Source organism: Cydia splendana, chromosome 18 (assembly GCF_910591565.1).
Source record: "Cydia splendana chromosome 18, ilCydSple1.2, whole genome shotgun sequence".
Lineage (NCBI taxonomy): Eukaryota > Metazoa > Arthropoda > Insecta > Lepidoptera > Tortricidae > Cydia > Cydia splendana.
In genome coordinates, this window is record NC_085977.1 from 8920248 (window position 1) to 8938523 (window position 18276).

Below are 18276 nucleotides of genomic sequence, written 5' to 3' on the forward strand. Positions count from 1 at the left end.
TCACATGCCTCACAGTGCGGGCGATTCATATCGAGTTGGTTGCCTCCCTTACAACTGACTCGCTCATCATGGCGTTGCGACGAATGGCGGCGCGGCGCGGCTGGCCGCGCCATCTGTACTCGGACAATGGAACTAATCTGAGGGGCGCCGACACAGAGCTGCGCCGGTCGATGGAGGCGCTAGATATGGACGTGCTAAAAGCTGAGGGGGTTAATAACAATATGGACTGGACTTTTATCCCCCCCGCCAGCCCCCATTGGGGTGGGGCGTGGGAACGTTTAATACGTTCAGTAAAGACGGCTCTAAAAGTCGTTTTGAAAGAACGGGCACCAAGGGACGAAGTTTTGACTACATTTATGGCAGAAGTTGAGAACATGGTCAACGGTCGTCCATTGGAGCACGTGTCTGTCGATCCTGCTGACGGTGAGTCTCTTACGCCTAATCATTTCCTTTTAGGATCATCATCGCGACTCCCTCTAGTAGGAGAGTTCGATGATTCTGATCTCAACCTGAGGAAACTATGGCGGAAGGCGCAGAGGCTCGCTGACATGTTCTGGCAGAGGTGGCTAAGAGAAATCTTACCCACTCTCGTGCCTAGAACAAAATGGCTGGAGGAGCGGAAGCCGTTAAAGGTAGGAGATCTCGTTCTGGTCGTGGATCCCAACTCTCCCCGTAATATGTGGCCGAAGGGGTTGATCACCCAGGTAATTCCTGGCGGAGACGGCCGCATCCGTGTAGTGGAGGTAAGGACGGCTACCGGGACTTACCGGCGATCCGCGGCTCGCATAGCTCCTATTCCCGTAAGTTTAGAGTGCTGAGTCAGCACTGGGGTGGGGAGTGTTAGCGATGCGCCCACTATACAAGTACTTATACCTATGTTTACCTATGTAACTAGTTAAGTTTTATTTTAAGGAAACTTTGTCATATTAATTTAGATGCTAATGTCTAATACTTAAGGTACAAAATTGTATGACATATTTTATGCAAGTAATGTGCACTATGTTGCCATGCGCCGGCGGCAGTCCGCTGCTAGACGCGATCCATTTCACTCGACTCTGTATCTCAAAAATCTATTAAAGTTCATTGTTAAGTTTAACTTCGCATTTTTCATTCCTCGTGCCAGTGCCTACCATCTACAAACTGCGTACAGTTCCAAACCGGTTCCAGTTCCGGGTTTTGCGAACTACCCGCACTTGGTCTTGATTCACTTTTACGGTAGGTTTATCACTTTACCTACACACAACACTCAATATATCCGATGGTTTGAGACTGTACATGTTTTCACGCTTACATTTACTAATCACAAGATTCCTCGAAGACCCCTGTTCTTCATTATGGTTAAAATTTCGATGCTTTCTGATATTAATTGCTTCTCGTATTTTTCTGCGGCCAAGACCATCTATTGAGAAGACTTTTGGGTCAAACACAAAACTGTGTTCACGTCTTTCCTGTAGACATACCCAAAAGTTAAGGGCTATAAAGGTTAATTTTCTTATTTAACTCTTATCTACATGAAAAGGTATACTCCTTTTATTTATGTATTTCTGAAATCACTTCATTATTGTCATTTTTCGTCATTTATTAAACAGAATGGACATGTTTCTAATAGTTTACAGTGTTCAAAACACGCAGTAGGTACATAAGTATGACATCGATATTTTCTTACACTTTGGCACCTTTCCCAATGTTCTTTTGGAGGAAGAAACAAAACAAGGAGCTAAATCACTGGATGTTATTGTTATAACTTAAGCTAGGTATTCACTGAGTCGGGTTTCGTAACGCGGAGTTGTCATGAAGGGCGATTTAATCAATATCGGTGATGTCCACATTTTCTGTTTCTTATCGGAATGTTTATTAGCCAATTCCTCGACATTGAATTGAATATTCAGGATTTCCCTCTTGAACATCATCATCATTGGCCTTTGCGTCTATTGCAGACGATTTATGGTGTAACATACATTACACCGCCTGGGACGGAATTAAGGAAACGCAGGGATGCCCAGCACCTGCATTACCCTCTCGGCTTCACTGTCTTATCCCACAGGAAAGGCGAGCCAATACGTGTGGAGACAGGTCGGCTGCAGGAATCTGCCGCATATTTCAGGTTGGACCCTACTCGCGCCTTACGGAAACTCCATTCCGGGTTTTTTTTTAGATGGATTGCAAACTAATGCTAAGAGGACCATCTCCCCTGTCTTGAACAATGTAGATGGAAAACATTACTTAATATAATAGATCGTGTCATTCACGAAGACGCGTGCCTTGACTCGTATTGTCATATTAAAGGTTAGATTTGACAAATCTGTGTGTCATCGTGAATCACACGAACTATAAAGAGTATGTTTCAGCACCAGGCAAGCACCCTTTCTTTTTTTATGATAATAATTATTAACATTATAAAGCAGACCCTTATCATAAATTTCTCTTAAGTGGTCTATATGGTTAAACCAATGATCCCTACTGTTTTCATATATTGTGTACCTATAAGTATATGGACGAGATGGTTTCAAAAGAGAAGATTGAATTTATATTTGCATTTTAATAAAATTTTATTAAAATAAATCTCATCCTTAATCGAGGCTTACCTAATTGAATAAAGAAAAACAGTTGATGAACAAATGTAGCTAACCAAATGATAAGAGTTTATTTTTGTACATAATACATTCAAATAAACATTACAACATAAAACACAGACTGGACATTTTCCATTTCATACGAATAATATTAGTGATGTGGTGCCCAAATTTGAATAGTTAAGCTGCACGCATCCAAAAAATTCATCGCGGTACAGGCGTATTGAATTTCACAAAATAATTCCGCGCAGACCATTCTCGCAATAAATTTCACTGCGGAACCCTTTATCCAATCACGAGAGCTACGGATCACTGATTCTGCGTCCCTAACGTCGAGCTAAAATGAACCAGAGAAAGCTCTCCTGCCTAATGGAATCACATTTCCAGTAGAATTCAGATACATCAATCAAAAGACCTAATAAGCATCACCAAGAATTGGAGAAAGACCTATCAATTAAGAAACGGAACATAGGGTCTGAAATTTGGATGGAACTCGGGCGCGATTTTTGATAACGACAGCTAAAATAAAACGGGTGCCGGGAAAGTCAGAAGTAGAATAATGAATTAGAAAAATACACTGAAAGTTACTTCATTAAATTTAGTTCCAATACAATAGGAGTTTCTATTTAGCTCTAATACAATAGGACAGTTCTTTTTGAATTAGTTCAATTAGTGAATACATGATTTATACGAGTAACTTAAAAAGATTATTAGGATAAAAAAGTCTGTTAAAAATGCCAAAACTTTGTGCAAAACCTCCTTGTGGTGGCTTTTTTGACTATACATAGTTGATACATAGTTTAAAATACAACCTTATTTGTATGTTAATAAGTCTAATTTTTTAATGGAATGTTTCAACGGAACGGGAACAATTTTTATTAGGAATGGGACCAAAAAAATTTGCTTCTTCATATATTCCGGCTGATGTGATGCCGCTGATTTCTATGGGACGCAGAATTTTTTGCCATTGGCCCCATTTCGGCATTGGTCCCATAATAAAAGTTGTTTATAGTCCGTTTTTTTTAGCATTAGAAAGAACTTTGCAGAAGTAAGCTTGTGGCTCCAACTCCGGCACTTTTAGCGGTTTTTCTATGTCTATGTCTATGTCTAATAATTTGAAGTAAATTATATGTATTGACCATGCTACATTAGATAATTCAATAATTATTAACAATTAAAGAGCATGATAAAAACTGCACGCTTGCTTTTGTGGAGTTCTTTCTAATGCTAAAAAAAACGAACTATAGTGCATGACCTATAGAGTCACTACGCAGAGTATGGCTGATGGTTAAAATATTATACAAATCATTTATAACTTGACCACCGGCTCAGGATGACTTATTCCACAATCTTATTTCGTCACCTTTTTAAATCGTCCACACCGCCATGTCGCCAGCATGCAATTCCTAAATTGTCACTTTTCTAACTCGAAAAGTCGTCCTTAGCCTTCAAAATTATATTTGCATACTTAACTACATGTTGTATAAAACAGGTGTTAATAACCACACCCCTATTGTTGTGCCTAATTGTTCCCTAGTTTTTCTTCCTCCTTCCTATTTTTTTTACCTAGTTGCTGTACCTATATATTTATGGGTCGATATGTTAAATGCCTTATTTTACATACTTACATACAATTTTATTGTCAAAAAATATTCATTAACAAGTTAGGTTTGGCAAGGATGTAGAAGGTAGAGAGGCAATAGAGAGTACTCTCTCCAGGCGGGTGTTTATGCCTGGGGACCGAAGTCCACTGAGAGTTGGTCCGAAGTTATATATATAGCAACTGACATTGAAAACTCACAAAACCAATACAACTAACTATCAACTTGGGTCTAAGAAGAGCATTCCCATGGAACTTTACTATAGCCGACGTGTCAAAACCGATTATAGGAGTCGACTTTCTCATTTAATACGATCTACTGGTAGACTGCCGAAACCGTCGACTAATAGATAATCTAACATCGTTATCGGTAGCCGAAATACCCTACAAGTCGCCTGATAATATTGCTGCCGTGAAAACTTACCGGTGAGACAGAATTCCATGAAATCCTACATAGCGCTTACGGAGTTTTAAATGTCAGTTGCTATATATACAGGGTGACCTTAGCCATTGGACAAACCCTGAAATCCCACGTAGGGTTACTTCTCAGAAATGCTCTAACGGTATTTTTTTTAAATTAGAACAAAAGATAAAAAAATAAATTATCAAGCAAAAGTTATTTCCAATAATCGACAACAAAAAGAAACAAACTGTATTAATCATTGGCAGTGCTTTTGACAATTTGTTTGAAAATGTGCGGCAATGATGACATTTGTCAAAAGTCAAAATCTTATTAATGTCATAAATAAACAAGATAATCAAAACGGTCGAAGAAGGTTTCATACTATTTATTACCCCAGGAGCTACTAACTCATACAGGTTGCTCCAAAGTAAAAAAATCGTAATTTGTTAATTTTTTCGTAACCGCTAGACCGATTGTTATGATACTTTGTATACTGGTTCTAAATACCCTAATGTTTATGTGCATTCCGGCTTTGTCCAATGGCTAGGGACACCCTGTATAACTTCCGACCAACTCTCAGTGGACTTCGGTAACACCCGCCTGGAGAGAGTACTCTCGATTGCCTCTCTACCTTCTACAAGGATACTATTTTTCCCTATTTTTTTCAAAGACTCGCCTGAGAAGTTAAATTCTATGTAGTAACTTGTTTAGTATCTCGACACATACATCGTTGGATGTGTGAAGCTGGTTCTAATGAACGCTCAACTTTCCAACGGATTAGTTGTTTGCTAGTCCGTTTCCTAATTCAGGTGATCCCGCCAAGCCCGCTGTTGAGTGTGTTGTATTCCTTTCCTTCCGCGTACGTCAAACTTTTACACGAGAAGACCATTCAAGATTAAGTTCTTTTGTTTATATAGTTCTACCTATTTAAGTATATACATAAATATAATTATATAAAGTTACGACATGATTCAATAATTAATTCTCCATTTGTATTTAAATATTGTCAGTCATATCATAATACCTCCGTGTGGCGATTTCACGAACCATTTTCGTGTATAAAGTTATAGTAAAACAGTCTACCTACATAAATGTCGTGTGTTTTAGTAAAACTGAGAAACAATTAACCCACATCAGCGACGGGTCGGCTTTCCTCATAGTTTGGCTGGCGTAAGCGGGCCGACCCAAAGGTCTCGTGCACACGGTCTACGGGAGCTGTCGTACGCTTGTCAGAAATCTTGACCGTAGCCGGAGTTTGGCAAACTACCGCTCGTGTGGACAATGCTTTACCAATAGGTCGGTATTACAGCAAAATTGTTTGAAACTGCTATGTGTTGTAGGTATTAATGTGGATGTAGCCGCCCGACTGCCCGGAGGCAACGAGGGGATTTTGTTATTTCAAGTTTTAAGAGAGTAAAAAGTATGTACATCGCCATACTGTAATTTTTTTAAAGAATAATAAGAATAAGAATGAGTATTAAACTATTTGAACAAATTAAATTATTTCTGAAAAATATTTTAATTTGTTTTTATCAAGTAGAAACACTACTATATAAATTATAAACTGAAATAAATGTCATATACTAAGAAAAAGTGACCAAGGCCTCTAGTGCCCCAGGCTGGAATCGAACCAGCGTCCTCTGCTATCGCGGCAGGTATAGGTATAGTTTAGTATTGATGGCAGCGCCATCTCTCTCGCTAACTCGTTATCACGTGGGTGATCCAGTTAGAAGGTCCGAACCATACTGTTCTACCTTTAGAGATGGCTAGGGGGCGCCATAAGCCTTCAGTAAGAAGTGCATATACTTGGAAAATTTGACCTATGCCGCTGTGACCCGGTGGCCGAGTGGCTTAGGCACCTGCCGCGATAGCAGAGGACGCTGGTTCGATTCCAGCCTGGGGCACTAGAGGCCTTGGTCACTTTTTCTTAGTATATGGCATTTATTTCAGTTTATAAGAATGAGTATATTTAGAAGTTTTCCTTCTGAACGTTCCATCCATCTAATATGTAATGGCCATCCATTATGATAATGATGATGAATACGTACCATAGTCTTATAATAAAGTACTTCGATCTTGGGTCAAATAAATGGACTAAAATAAAACCTACACAGAAAAGCGTCCATCACTTTCACGTAAAATACCAAAACATTTCATGATAACACAGATACTAGTTTTATATAGACATGACATGTCAGACATATGGTTTGCACCCGAGTTGTCACAAAGATAGCGGGCGACGGCGTCACGGATAAAGTCTCCGGTATCCACTATGTAACGTGGAAACAACATGCCCTACATTTGTGTCATATTTGTTCAGACTGACGTATGGAGTTGATATTAAACTACTAAGCTCGGGGGTAGCGGAATTAAAAATAAACATGTAGTAAGTATCAGTATCTGTATACTTTTGATGTCCTGGTGTCGAAACAGAAATTGGTTCTTCGAAGGATGCTTCGGAGTAGGTACACTAATTATTGAAAAAAAAGCCTAATACACTAAAATTCCTTATAAGTACCTGTATTATAATGACAGAGCTATTGAGGCTTAGGTAGGGCAGTGTGGGACTAGAAGGTCCGTGGGTAAAAATGTTTGATATTCATTCGATCCCAAACAAAGTTTTAATTGCGGAGTATGGTGTAAGGGATATTTTTACCCGTAAATTTTCTAGCCCCTCCTTTCCCTTTCCACTTCAATCGGTCACAAAGTTCAGTTCAAACTTGTGTCTATGAACTACGTAAAGGCTTAAGATAGTTAATCAATAACACTCTACACAATACACATAAACATTAGGTTAAACAGGCTTATACACCGTGTTTTTATTGAATTCCATTAACTTCGGGGTATGGGTAAGTACGTTTAAGGAAACTATATATATACAGGGTGACCTTAGCCATTGGACAAACCCTGAAATCCCACGTAGAGTTACTTCTCAGAAATGCTCTAACGGTAATATTTTTTTAATTTGAACAAAAGATAAAAAAATAAATTATCAAACAAAAGTTATTTCCGATAATCGGCAACAAAAAGAAACCTACTGTATTAATCATTGGCAGTGCTTTTAACAATTTGTTTGATAATTGGTTTGAAAATGTGCGGCAATGATGACATTTGTCAAAACTCAGAATCTTATTAATGTCATAAATAAAAAAGATAATCAAAACGGTCGAAGAAGGTTTCATACTATTTATTACCTTATGAGCTACTAACACATACAGGTTGCTCCAAAGTAAAAAAATCGTAATTTGTTAATTTCTTCGTAACCGCTACACCGATTGTTATGATACTTTGTATACTGGTTCTAAATACCCTAATGCATATGTACATTTCGGCTTTGTCCAATGGCTACGGACACCCTGTATATATACAGGGTGGAACATTGCTAGAGACTGAGCTGAAAGGATAGTGTTATCTAAGTGATCTACAATCGAGTTATTATAATCGTAAAGCTGAAGTAAAAAGTAAAACAAAATCACTAAAATGAAATATTTTTATATCAGTGACAACCCTACAAAGTTATTTACATTTTAATTTAAATTGATACATGTCATGTCATACAATAGGATCTACTTGCTAGGGTTGAAACATACAGATGTTTGCACTAATGTTCAACAAACTGTATCTCTAAAACGGTTAGAAATATTAACGTGATTAATAAGTGAAAAATAAACTACGTAGCCTAAACAATACCCCGTTTCCGTAAAAGTCCTTCGTTCTGTTCCACCCGATATATATATATATATATATGTATGTAAAATACGAGAAAACTTATTTCAGGGTTTTTTGATAATTGATCCCCTAAGGTGGTAAAAAAGGATTAAAAGTTTGTATTGGCTTCGAACATTTTTTTGCAGTGGGAGTCTTAAAACTTTGCATACAGGTATGTTGTTGCATAGAGAAAAAATAGTACATTGTAGGAGAGGACGGAAAACCGCTAAAAGATGGACGAGTCGTTTGAGTCCTCAAATAATACGAGTCCATCTTTAGCGTTTCCGGCCGAGGCATTACATAGTGCTTTTCACGACTACTGCGAGGAAATAAGAAAACATTTGCATAACTATAAATACTAGCCCGCGATTTCTCTGGTAGCAAATTACTAGCCACTGCCTGTGCTGTCTCTTGAATTTCGGTAGGCGTCAGCGTAACAATATCATTTTCTTCACTAGAAAAACTCATTTTTATAGCGAGCGTAGATACGTGTTTCTTGTATTTTTTACTCAAACTCAATTTACACTATCCAATTCAGTAAGTATTTTCAGATCGCGCCTTTTTTACTTTTTTTATCACTTTTAAGAGGCGTTTTTCTGTTATTTGCTTCAAACCGACTCTAAACTTAGAAGCGTTTTTGCTAATAAAAACCACAAACAGCTACAAAAGTAAAAAACGCCTTAAGCGTGAACTGAATGGATAATTGTTAAAAAAAATGAACTGAATGATTTTGACATTTCTTTTTTTTTTAATCAAGAAATTGGTTCTATAAATAACCTAATTTTATTTTTGAAGGAAAAAGTTGCGCCAAAAAAGACCTTTTATTGATTTTTATGTTTTAAATGATATTCATTGCTGTAGCGAACCGTCACCAATGACAGATGAATCAAACAGATCAATGAAACATTGTAGTAGTGGTGGTTCAGGTGCTACAGCTATTGCCTACTTTCCAGCTTGGTTTTAGACCATCTATTGCCACATTTCCGAACAGTGGCGTGAAAATTCATAGAGTGCTCACTCCATACATCAGTTTTAGTACCAAAACGACTATTATTTTCGTAGTCGACATCTAGCATCGAGTAGCGGAATTATCAGTACTTACTGCTACTTGACAATAGATGTTCCGACGTCCGAAAAGTCTAATGCTCAACAATTTTCAGTTAATATTATAACCGGATTAACCGGAACTCTATTTTCTACTCCTTCTGCTTTTAATATTAGTTGTAAATTGTTGTTCAATACAATTTTCGTGAGTCACGACACTAGAGAATTCTGGTATCAAGTAGCGGTACTGATAATTCCGCTACTCGATGCTAGATGTCGACTGCGAAAATAATAGTCGTTTTGGTACTAAAACTGATGTATGGAGTGAGCACTCTATTCTTACTATATTTCTCTATGGTTATTGGAAGAAAGTACCTACTGAGAAAAAAATATCTCATTTGTATCTAGGGTTGCCAGATGGTCGGGATTTGGCGGGATTCTCCCGATTTTCAGCATGTGTTCCCGATTCCCGACAAAGTGAAAATTGTCCCGAAAAACAGCTTCACGATATAAAACAATAATTTCAAGTTCCGAACTGTCGTCGAGCGAGCGAGCGACCCGCGTTGAGTTTTTTGTTTGTTCAAGATCTCAAAGAATTTATACTATTTTTATATAAAAAAGTCTATGGGCAGAGCAGCTGACGTAGTGCCAGTAATGTAAAATATCGTTGTTATTAATACAATTACTTTAATATGAATGCTTTTTTTCCCGACTTAAGTCCCAAAATCCCGAAAAAAATATATTTTTTCCCGATAATAGCGCCTTTCGATCTGGCAACCCTATTTGTATCACTGGGGACAGATGAGAAAAAAAAATCCTCGTTGTTACTGATAACAACTCGTGGTATTTCTGAGAAAATAACAACATTCTCGCGCGCGACTGCATACATAGCGCGACTTCAAGTATGGACTCGCGCGCGAGAACGCAACTCATGCTAGCCAGGCTGCTGATGTGAAGAACGCTCGAAATCCGCTATGTCTTAACTAACCGATTTCCATGTATAAGTAAAAAGTAGTATGGATTTTTAGTTAGATATTTGAAACTCACCATGAATGCTTCCCCATTATGTGGTATATAAGACAATAGCAAGTCGCGCATTGATTTGACATATCGTCGTCATATTAAATGTCGTTATTATGTCGTATGCCTAAATCATGTTGATAACCAGCAATGCTTCGTCAACCCAACCTGATCAATTAATCCTAAATGTACGACACTAGTCCCGGCTCCTTAACTCACGCTCATTCAAACACATTACCCCTAATACTAGTTCCTCAATACCTACCAAATTCTCTGTTAACAGCAACAAACAGAGAGGACGTAAGTGTTAGAAGCTTCAATAGATATACGCTGTTTTAGTTTTCCGTTTACTTAGGCTTATTTACAGGCTTAGTTAGGCGAAGCTAGTCGATCTTTGTTTGGGAATGTCAAGTCAAATTAGTATTAGAACAAGCTGTTCTCAAAACTTCTATCTTAAAAAGATTTTTTTTTCAGCTACTTTACGGGTGTTAAGTTAATTTTAAATTAAGTAAATACAGCGGATGGAATTGTGACTTGATTGACCTTAAATGATGATTGATAATTGCCAATCAAATCTGAACACATAGTGTTATGGAAAAACTTGAAGTAGGTAAGTCTACATTCAGCAATAAAAGATTATGATTGCGTTGTGAGATACTTTGGTTCAATTTGGTAAATTTGATATTCATTTACTTTATACCGACTAAGTTTACCTAGGTTTTCATTTCTAGACTAATCTATTGAAAATATAATAATTATTTTAGTCACTAATCTAAAGACAATTGTAACTGAACTGATATCCAGTTCGTAAGTTTTACTTCTATTCAACATAAGCCTCTTAAAATTTCAAACAAGAATTTCATATTTAATTCAATTTACGACACCTATTCCTGAGAGGTTTCTGTCTGAGAAAATTGAATAAAAACCACGTCTCTAACTTTGCGTAGGCAGCAGCGGAAGGAATGATAAACATGAACTAGGTAAATTATTGGAGTTTTAATTAAAAACTAGGCACTATAGGTATTTTCTTTTTTATTTTGATTGGTTATGAACTAGGCAGGTAAAACGTTTAATTTTCTCAAATTGCGTATTTAAATAAGTTTGTTTCGTTCAGCTTTTCACGTTATAGTTACCTATGAAACAAGTTATTGCAAATATTGGAGTATTTTATTTATTATGACACAAGTTCTCGGGGTTTTTTGATTTTAAGTAATTAGTTGCCATCCAGTATGAAAATGTACCACAAACTAGATTGTGACAAAGAGTCAGCGTCAAAATTAAAGCCAATTCAAACTTATATTGTGACATCAAAATTATATCGAAATAATGTCAGTCGTCTGTGCTCTCGATCGCGCCAATACATGTACGAACAAGTACGAGCGAATTGCACGCGCGAGTGACATCATTTATACCTAAGTATACTCGTATCATTTTGATGTCACAATGTAAGTAAGTTTAAATTTGCCTCCAAGTATTATTAATTTATTAATGGCTCTATGGGCTGTAGAGAGCTCGCGAACTCGTGCGGTTCTGCAATAAAAAAAAATGAAGAGACAAATGCATATAATTGTCTCTGCTCCCCAAATTTCACGAGAATCGGTAGATCAGCACAACTAGACAGACAATACGAAAGCATTTTTGCGCAAGCTGAAACGGAGTTTAAGCTTTTACCGATTACAGATCTAACATTACTTCATACCTATAGATGATGATGATCCTTCCGGCCGATTTCGACCAAGGCGACCACTTCGATTCCTAGTTAGCTCGGCGATCGTGTGCCTGAACATGGGTGACGTAGCCGATCTTTAAGGGCGCGTGAGAACACCAGCCACATAGTGGTAGTGAATGGAAGCAGGCTGGCGTGCTTTCAGCTCGTCGCGTTTAGCGTCGAGGTCAACTTTACGTTGATCCTCGAAATCGCGCACTTTGTCATGCACCAGCCTGCGCCACTCAGGACGCTGTGCTGCCAAACTTTCCCGCTGAGAGGGCTCGATGTTGCATCTTTTCATGTGTCGTTTCTGAACATCTTTGTATACTTACCTATAGATATATGTAGGGTACTTAGTCTTAGAGTTTCCTCAATTAATTTTCGTAACCCGTGCATAATCAAGGAATTCATCAAATTCTAGACAATTAATCAATATTAGATGGTGGAACTCACCCGAGCGCGTGTTCGGAGTTGTAGACCGCAAACACCGGTGTACAGCGTAACAAGGGCAGCCCGGAGCGTTTCACGGTTCCTACAAATACATGTCGAGTTGATCTAACATACTCAGCTTGTCACAGCTTCTTTGTGACGGAAATTAAAACGGGGGTCTGTGAATGTTATGCTAATATGACTTGTTTCAGAATTCAGTGGGGTTACACGGAGGATTGACTTACCGCTTAAACCGGTAAGTCAATCCTCAATCCGCAGATCAATAAATGTATCGGGATATTTACAGTTCTATTTTATTACAAGCTTTTATTTAGTTTCACCTGTCCCGTTGTCTGTCAAATCTTGCAAGTTAAATTTGATCCACTTCCCGGTTTCCGATTGAGCTGAAATTTTGCATGCATGTATAAATCGGACGACAATGCAATATTATGGTACCATCGAGCTGATCTGATGATGGAGACAGGAGGTGGCCATAGGAACTCTGTGATGAAACAACGCAACCTAATTGCGTTAGGGGTTTTTAGAATTGTCTCAATGAGTATTAGTTGTATGTCGTAAGAAAAGTACAGTCAGCGATAAAAGCTTGTACCAAAAATGAAATTTTTGCCAAAAACTTATTTATTTATATTTTGATTTACAAAAAAGTATTCGATTGAAAATCAAGGTGTTTCGCATTACTCAATTAAATAGTGACAGATATTTTTCGAACTTTGAGTTCCCAGTCACCAAAAATTATCGAAAATTTTAGAAACCATTGCAAATATCACCAGTTAAAAAAAACAGAAAAGAGGACAAAAAATCCTAAAGAGAGGTCCTACCTCCCGGAACTGTACCATCAATATTTATAAATTTAATTGCGAGTTACAAATAGAACAAAGAACGATGAGTCTGGCTTTCGCGCATATATACCGCTTTATTCAGACACAAAGGCAAAAAAATATTTGTAAGTACATATTAGGTAAATATGAATATTGGGTACCTACTATTATGATATTTATAATTACTTAACAATAATGTACGCCAACCCAAAAATCCTTTTGTTAATTAACAAATGTTTTCAAATTGAAAATTTACATAAAATATGTAAATGTTCAATTTGTAAACATTCGTAACATCCGTAGTTATCATTCTGTCATAATAGGCTAAACGTGGGCTATTAGTAAGTATCATGTTCATTACAAGCATAAGTGAGTACCTTCGCAGCGCTTTGTATACGTTTTTTACTAAGAAGACTTTTAGCAATAATTCAAAAACGGCTGGACCGATCATGTTCGCTATAGTTTTCATTAAAAGTATTTATTGAGTTTTTGTATTACGAATTTTTTCATAATATTGCATCCTAAAGTTTTAGTGTAATGTACTTAAATTGCGTTTACTCGTACTAGCAATACTGATGACAATCGGGACGTGAGCAATAACGGGTAACGAGTGCCAATTGCACTAATACTATTTGCTAGTGTTCGAATTAATAATGACTTAATGGACATATTGACAATTTACGCTTTCACGAACGTGTGGGTAATATGTATATTGCTGACAAATTAGTCATTTGTCATTTATTTTATAAATGACAATTATCGTTATTTTCCCGTGGGTAATTGTTGTCTTTTAATAAATAACACACATGCTGATTTTTTAAGTGTACACAAAATCTAAATTAAGTATGATCACGTGAATAAAATACTTTTATCTACCCAAATATCATAAACCCTCCATGATGCGTCCAGGAACCGCACATTATGACCACCATAAAAATAGACTTTTTTGTTAGAACAAATTTCTTATCTGTAAAAATGTTATTATTGCTAAATAATAACATCGATTTAGATAATATTATGCATTCAAATTTCGAACATCTTTGAAAAACAAAGAAATTTGATTTGACCTCTATTCTAATATCATAAGCAAAGTAGCCCCTATTTTTAAAGGTAAGGGTAGTAGAGGCGATATATATGCATATAGACCAGTCTCAATCATACCAGCGATAGCCAAAGTCTTTGAAAATGGCCTAAGTTCTCGTCTCACTAGCTTTTTAATCTCCACCGGTAGTTTATCAGATAGGCAGTATGCGTACCGCGCGGGCCGATCCACAACCTCCCTGACCCGCGAGCTGGTTCGGCGCATCATGGCCGCCAGAGAGCATCAAATGCAAGTGGCCGTCTTGTGCTGCGATCTCTCAAAGGCGTTTGATGTCGCCGACCTTAAACTAATAACGCATAGACAGATAGTCCCCATACGGCTAACCTACCAAAAGTGAAGCCGAAACACGATCGCTGTGTGCGTGGAACGCTCGTGTTTTACGCTCAGCAAACACACACATATATACAAAATATGTTGCCAGTATTCATTTACTTCTCTCAAAGTAGGGGAATTTTAACAACATCCACACTTGGTTATTAATAATTTGGAAGTGTGTAGATTCGATTTTGTAGCAAAAGCTTTTTGTTTATTTTGCGATTTATTGCATTTCTGTACTTTGTGAAATAAGGATTAAATAAATAGCTGATAAGTTTTTACTATTTTTTTTTTATTTAACAAATGTGCATACAATAATAAGAATAAATTTAAATAGGACAGAGCATATTCGACTGTGTTTAGTCGGTTTCCAATGTTTCCATATTGCGTCATTCCGATTTAGTCTAATTTTTTCCTTCCATCTCGCAGACAGAAGCAGATCAGTCAGAAAACTAAAACGAACATTACACAAAATAAATATAAGAAAAAAACTAAATACCTAAATAATTAACTTAATTATAATTGTCTATAATTATACAATGAAATTCAATTGAGCGTATTTATTTTAGAATGTAGACGTCATGTCCCATTTGGAGGCAAAATATTCACTACACTGGCAACATTTATAAGAAATGACGGCTGACGAAACATTGGATTTTTGTAGTTACGATCACGTAAAAATATAACATTAAACTCTGTACTTACGCGTGAAATGTAATGTAAGTCGGTTTGTTTTTATGATATGATGCGTTGTGACACCCATTCAATGCACAAACAACAATTTTTCCTGTGTTTTTGATTTTTAAACGGGAGGTGTACACAAACCGACGTGACCTTGAGTACTGCCAGGGCCGATCGAATACGGTGACACGAGTGCGACGTGACGTCGCACTTGAAATGGCTTCACTAGGGATGTACGAACACTCATTCTATGCCTTATAAATCTATGTCGCCGACCACGCTGTGCTCGAGGGCAAGCTACAGTATTATGGCATCCAGGGCACTGTCTTATCTCTATTTAAGAGCCTCCTGCAAAATAGATCGCAAGTCGTTGTCGGTGATGGTGGGAGGGCGAGATCAGATCCATCCGGAGCCCAGATGGGCGTTGCGCAGGGATCGTCTGTATCGAACCTTCTCTTCTCTCTGCTTCTAAACGACCTGCCGGACGCTATAAAAACGGGTGACGTCCTTATGTATGCTGATGATGTTGCCGCTATTGTAACAGCTTCAACCATAGATGGCGTCCGTCAGGCATTAAACGAAACAGCAGCGCAGCTCGCTCTATGGTTCAAAACAAACGGCCTCGCTCTGAACCTAAAAAAGACTCACTACATTCACTTTAATTTAGCGGGTCGCCCTATGTCACCACTCCCTGTTCAGATCGATGGAACATTGCTCGACCAAACCATCACCACAACCTTTCTGGGGTTTGAAATTGACTCGGGTTTGAAATGGGATAGGCACGTCGACAAGTTGTGCAGCAGAATAGCTAGTGCCTGCTTCGCTCTAAGCCGAGTTGCTAGGACAGTGACTCCAGAGGTTGCCAGTACGTGTTACTTCGCTACCGTCCACTCTCTGTTGCAATATGGGGCTGAACTCTGGGGTCGCTGTGCCGAGTGGGAAAGAGCCTTCCGCCTGCAAAAGCGCGCCATTAGAATCCTTGCACGAGTACCAATTGATACACCAGCTAAACACCTTTTTCAAGAGTTAGGCATACTTACGCTACCTGCTATTGTAATTATGCAAATAGCAGTTTATGTGCGTGAAAATATTCACATGTATAAAACAAATGGCATGGTACATGGGCGCAATACTCGAAATGCAGATAAGCTCATTGCTATCAGCCGCAGGCTTGCCAAGTCCTCGAAATTGACTCACGTGACGGATCCCACGGTATATAACCATCTACCAAAAAATATAACTGAGGCCCCAAGTGTAAGCACCTTTAAGCATCGCCTAAAAAGTTGGCTTATTGAGCGCCCGTTCTACAATTATGACGAGTTCATAATGACTAAGCAATAATTATTGTAAAAATTACTTTGATTACTTTCTATTGAAAGTGTTGACATTTTTATTATTAGATTTGTATAATTGACTTTTTTTATTTTGTATGTTCTAGCTTTATAGAATTACATTTACAAATTGATATTTAATCGGATTATGCTTACTATGTAAGGATTATTTATTTTTACGTATAATTTTAAATTTATATCCAGACTGACATGTAAATTAGCTTTACGAATAAAATGATTATGATTATGATTATTATATCAGTCGAGATGACGTTTAGTTCGAAATGAATTGTTACGTTTCAAACAAATTTGACAAATGAAATGAAATGAAATGAAATGAAATGAAATGAAATGAAAATCTTTATTTCAGGCAACTAATGGCCCATACATAAATACCTTAAAACTAGCATACATATTATATAAAAATATATTTTATAACTAAACTTTAAAAAACTAAACACTACATATCACATTATGGCTGATATGCATTACGCAACCCCGCAGTGTCAGGGAGCCGGCCGCGGAACCGCCGAAACTTGACACCCTTCGGCCAAAACTCCTCCTTGGTGAAGGTCGCTAGATGGTCAGTCGGAACACTCACCACAAACGAATTAAAATTCGCAAATGTCGCACGTAAGTGAGATATCGAACGATAATTATGATAGTTGGGGCCGACTCTAGTTTATCTCTGAATTAAAAAAAACTATGACAGCTGCCAGAAAACTTTTCATTACCGCAATTACCGGTAAAATTTTGTTTTGTTGCATAAAATTGTTCGATTTGTTGAATTTAAACCATAAAATGAGCGATCAAGATGATATAGATATTTCGGCGACGCCTCCTGATATCCGTGATAAAGCAACTAACGTCATAAATGACTTATTACCAGCTAAGTCAAGGAAACACTACAAAGGAACATACTTTTGTCCGAGCTGGGCAAGTGAATTATGATAATTGCACCATCCAAACTGTAAATAATTAAGTATTATTGTTCTAAATAAATTTCTTCATTAACGCGTTTGTTTTCTGTTTTATTTTACTAATAATTACTGTTAGTGGCCCTGAACAACGCTGCGATGCTGGTCATAAAATGCGGCTCCTGAATGCATCATGGAGGCTTATGGTATGTGGGTGGGTAGATAAAGTAGTGTATGTAACTGTACATAATTAGGCATTAAAAGACTCGCGTGATCCTTTTAAGAAACTCACTTCATTCGTTTCTTAATTCATAATTTTTTATTACATGAAAATGAGTACAAAAGGTGTTATCATATACAAAAAGTCCATCACAATCTGCCGAGGTCCAGCACGCAATATTTCTTAAATCTAAAACTACAACTAAATTAATTTAGCTATAACTATAAAATAGCAAATTAATAAATAACATAATAGTTAGTCATTAAATTATTAAAAACCCACACTCGTGTTTAATGCCCTTCATTATGTACAGTCACATAATAGTATTTTATGCAACCGTTGTTTAAGAGAGGTCAAAAAAGGCGAGTGGCGTGAGTCAAGACGCC

The 18276-nt window shown here is 37.4% G+C and overlaps 2 protein-coding genes across 3 annotated transcripts in view; one reads left to right on the plus strand and one right to left on the minus strand.

Moving 5' to 3' along the window:
* The window catches only part of LOC134799522 (AF4/FMR2 family member lilli), a 287646-nt gene that overhangs the window by 63309 nt on the left and 206061 nt on the right, over window positions 1-18276 (plus strand). The gene's annotated exons all lie outside the window — the stretch shown is intronic.
* The window catches only part of LOC134799545 (CAAX prenyl protease 2), a 271391-nt gene continuing 262853 nt past the window's right edge, over window positions 9739-18276 (minus strand). Inside the window, exon 7 of the mRNA XM_063771979.1 lies at window positions 9739-10040. The gene's annotated coding sequence lies outside the window, so the exon portion shown is untranslated. The remainder of the gene's footprint in view (window positions 10041-18276) is intronic.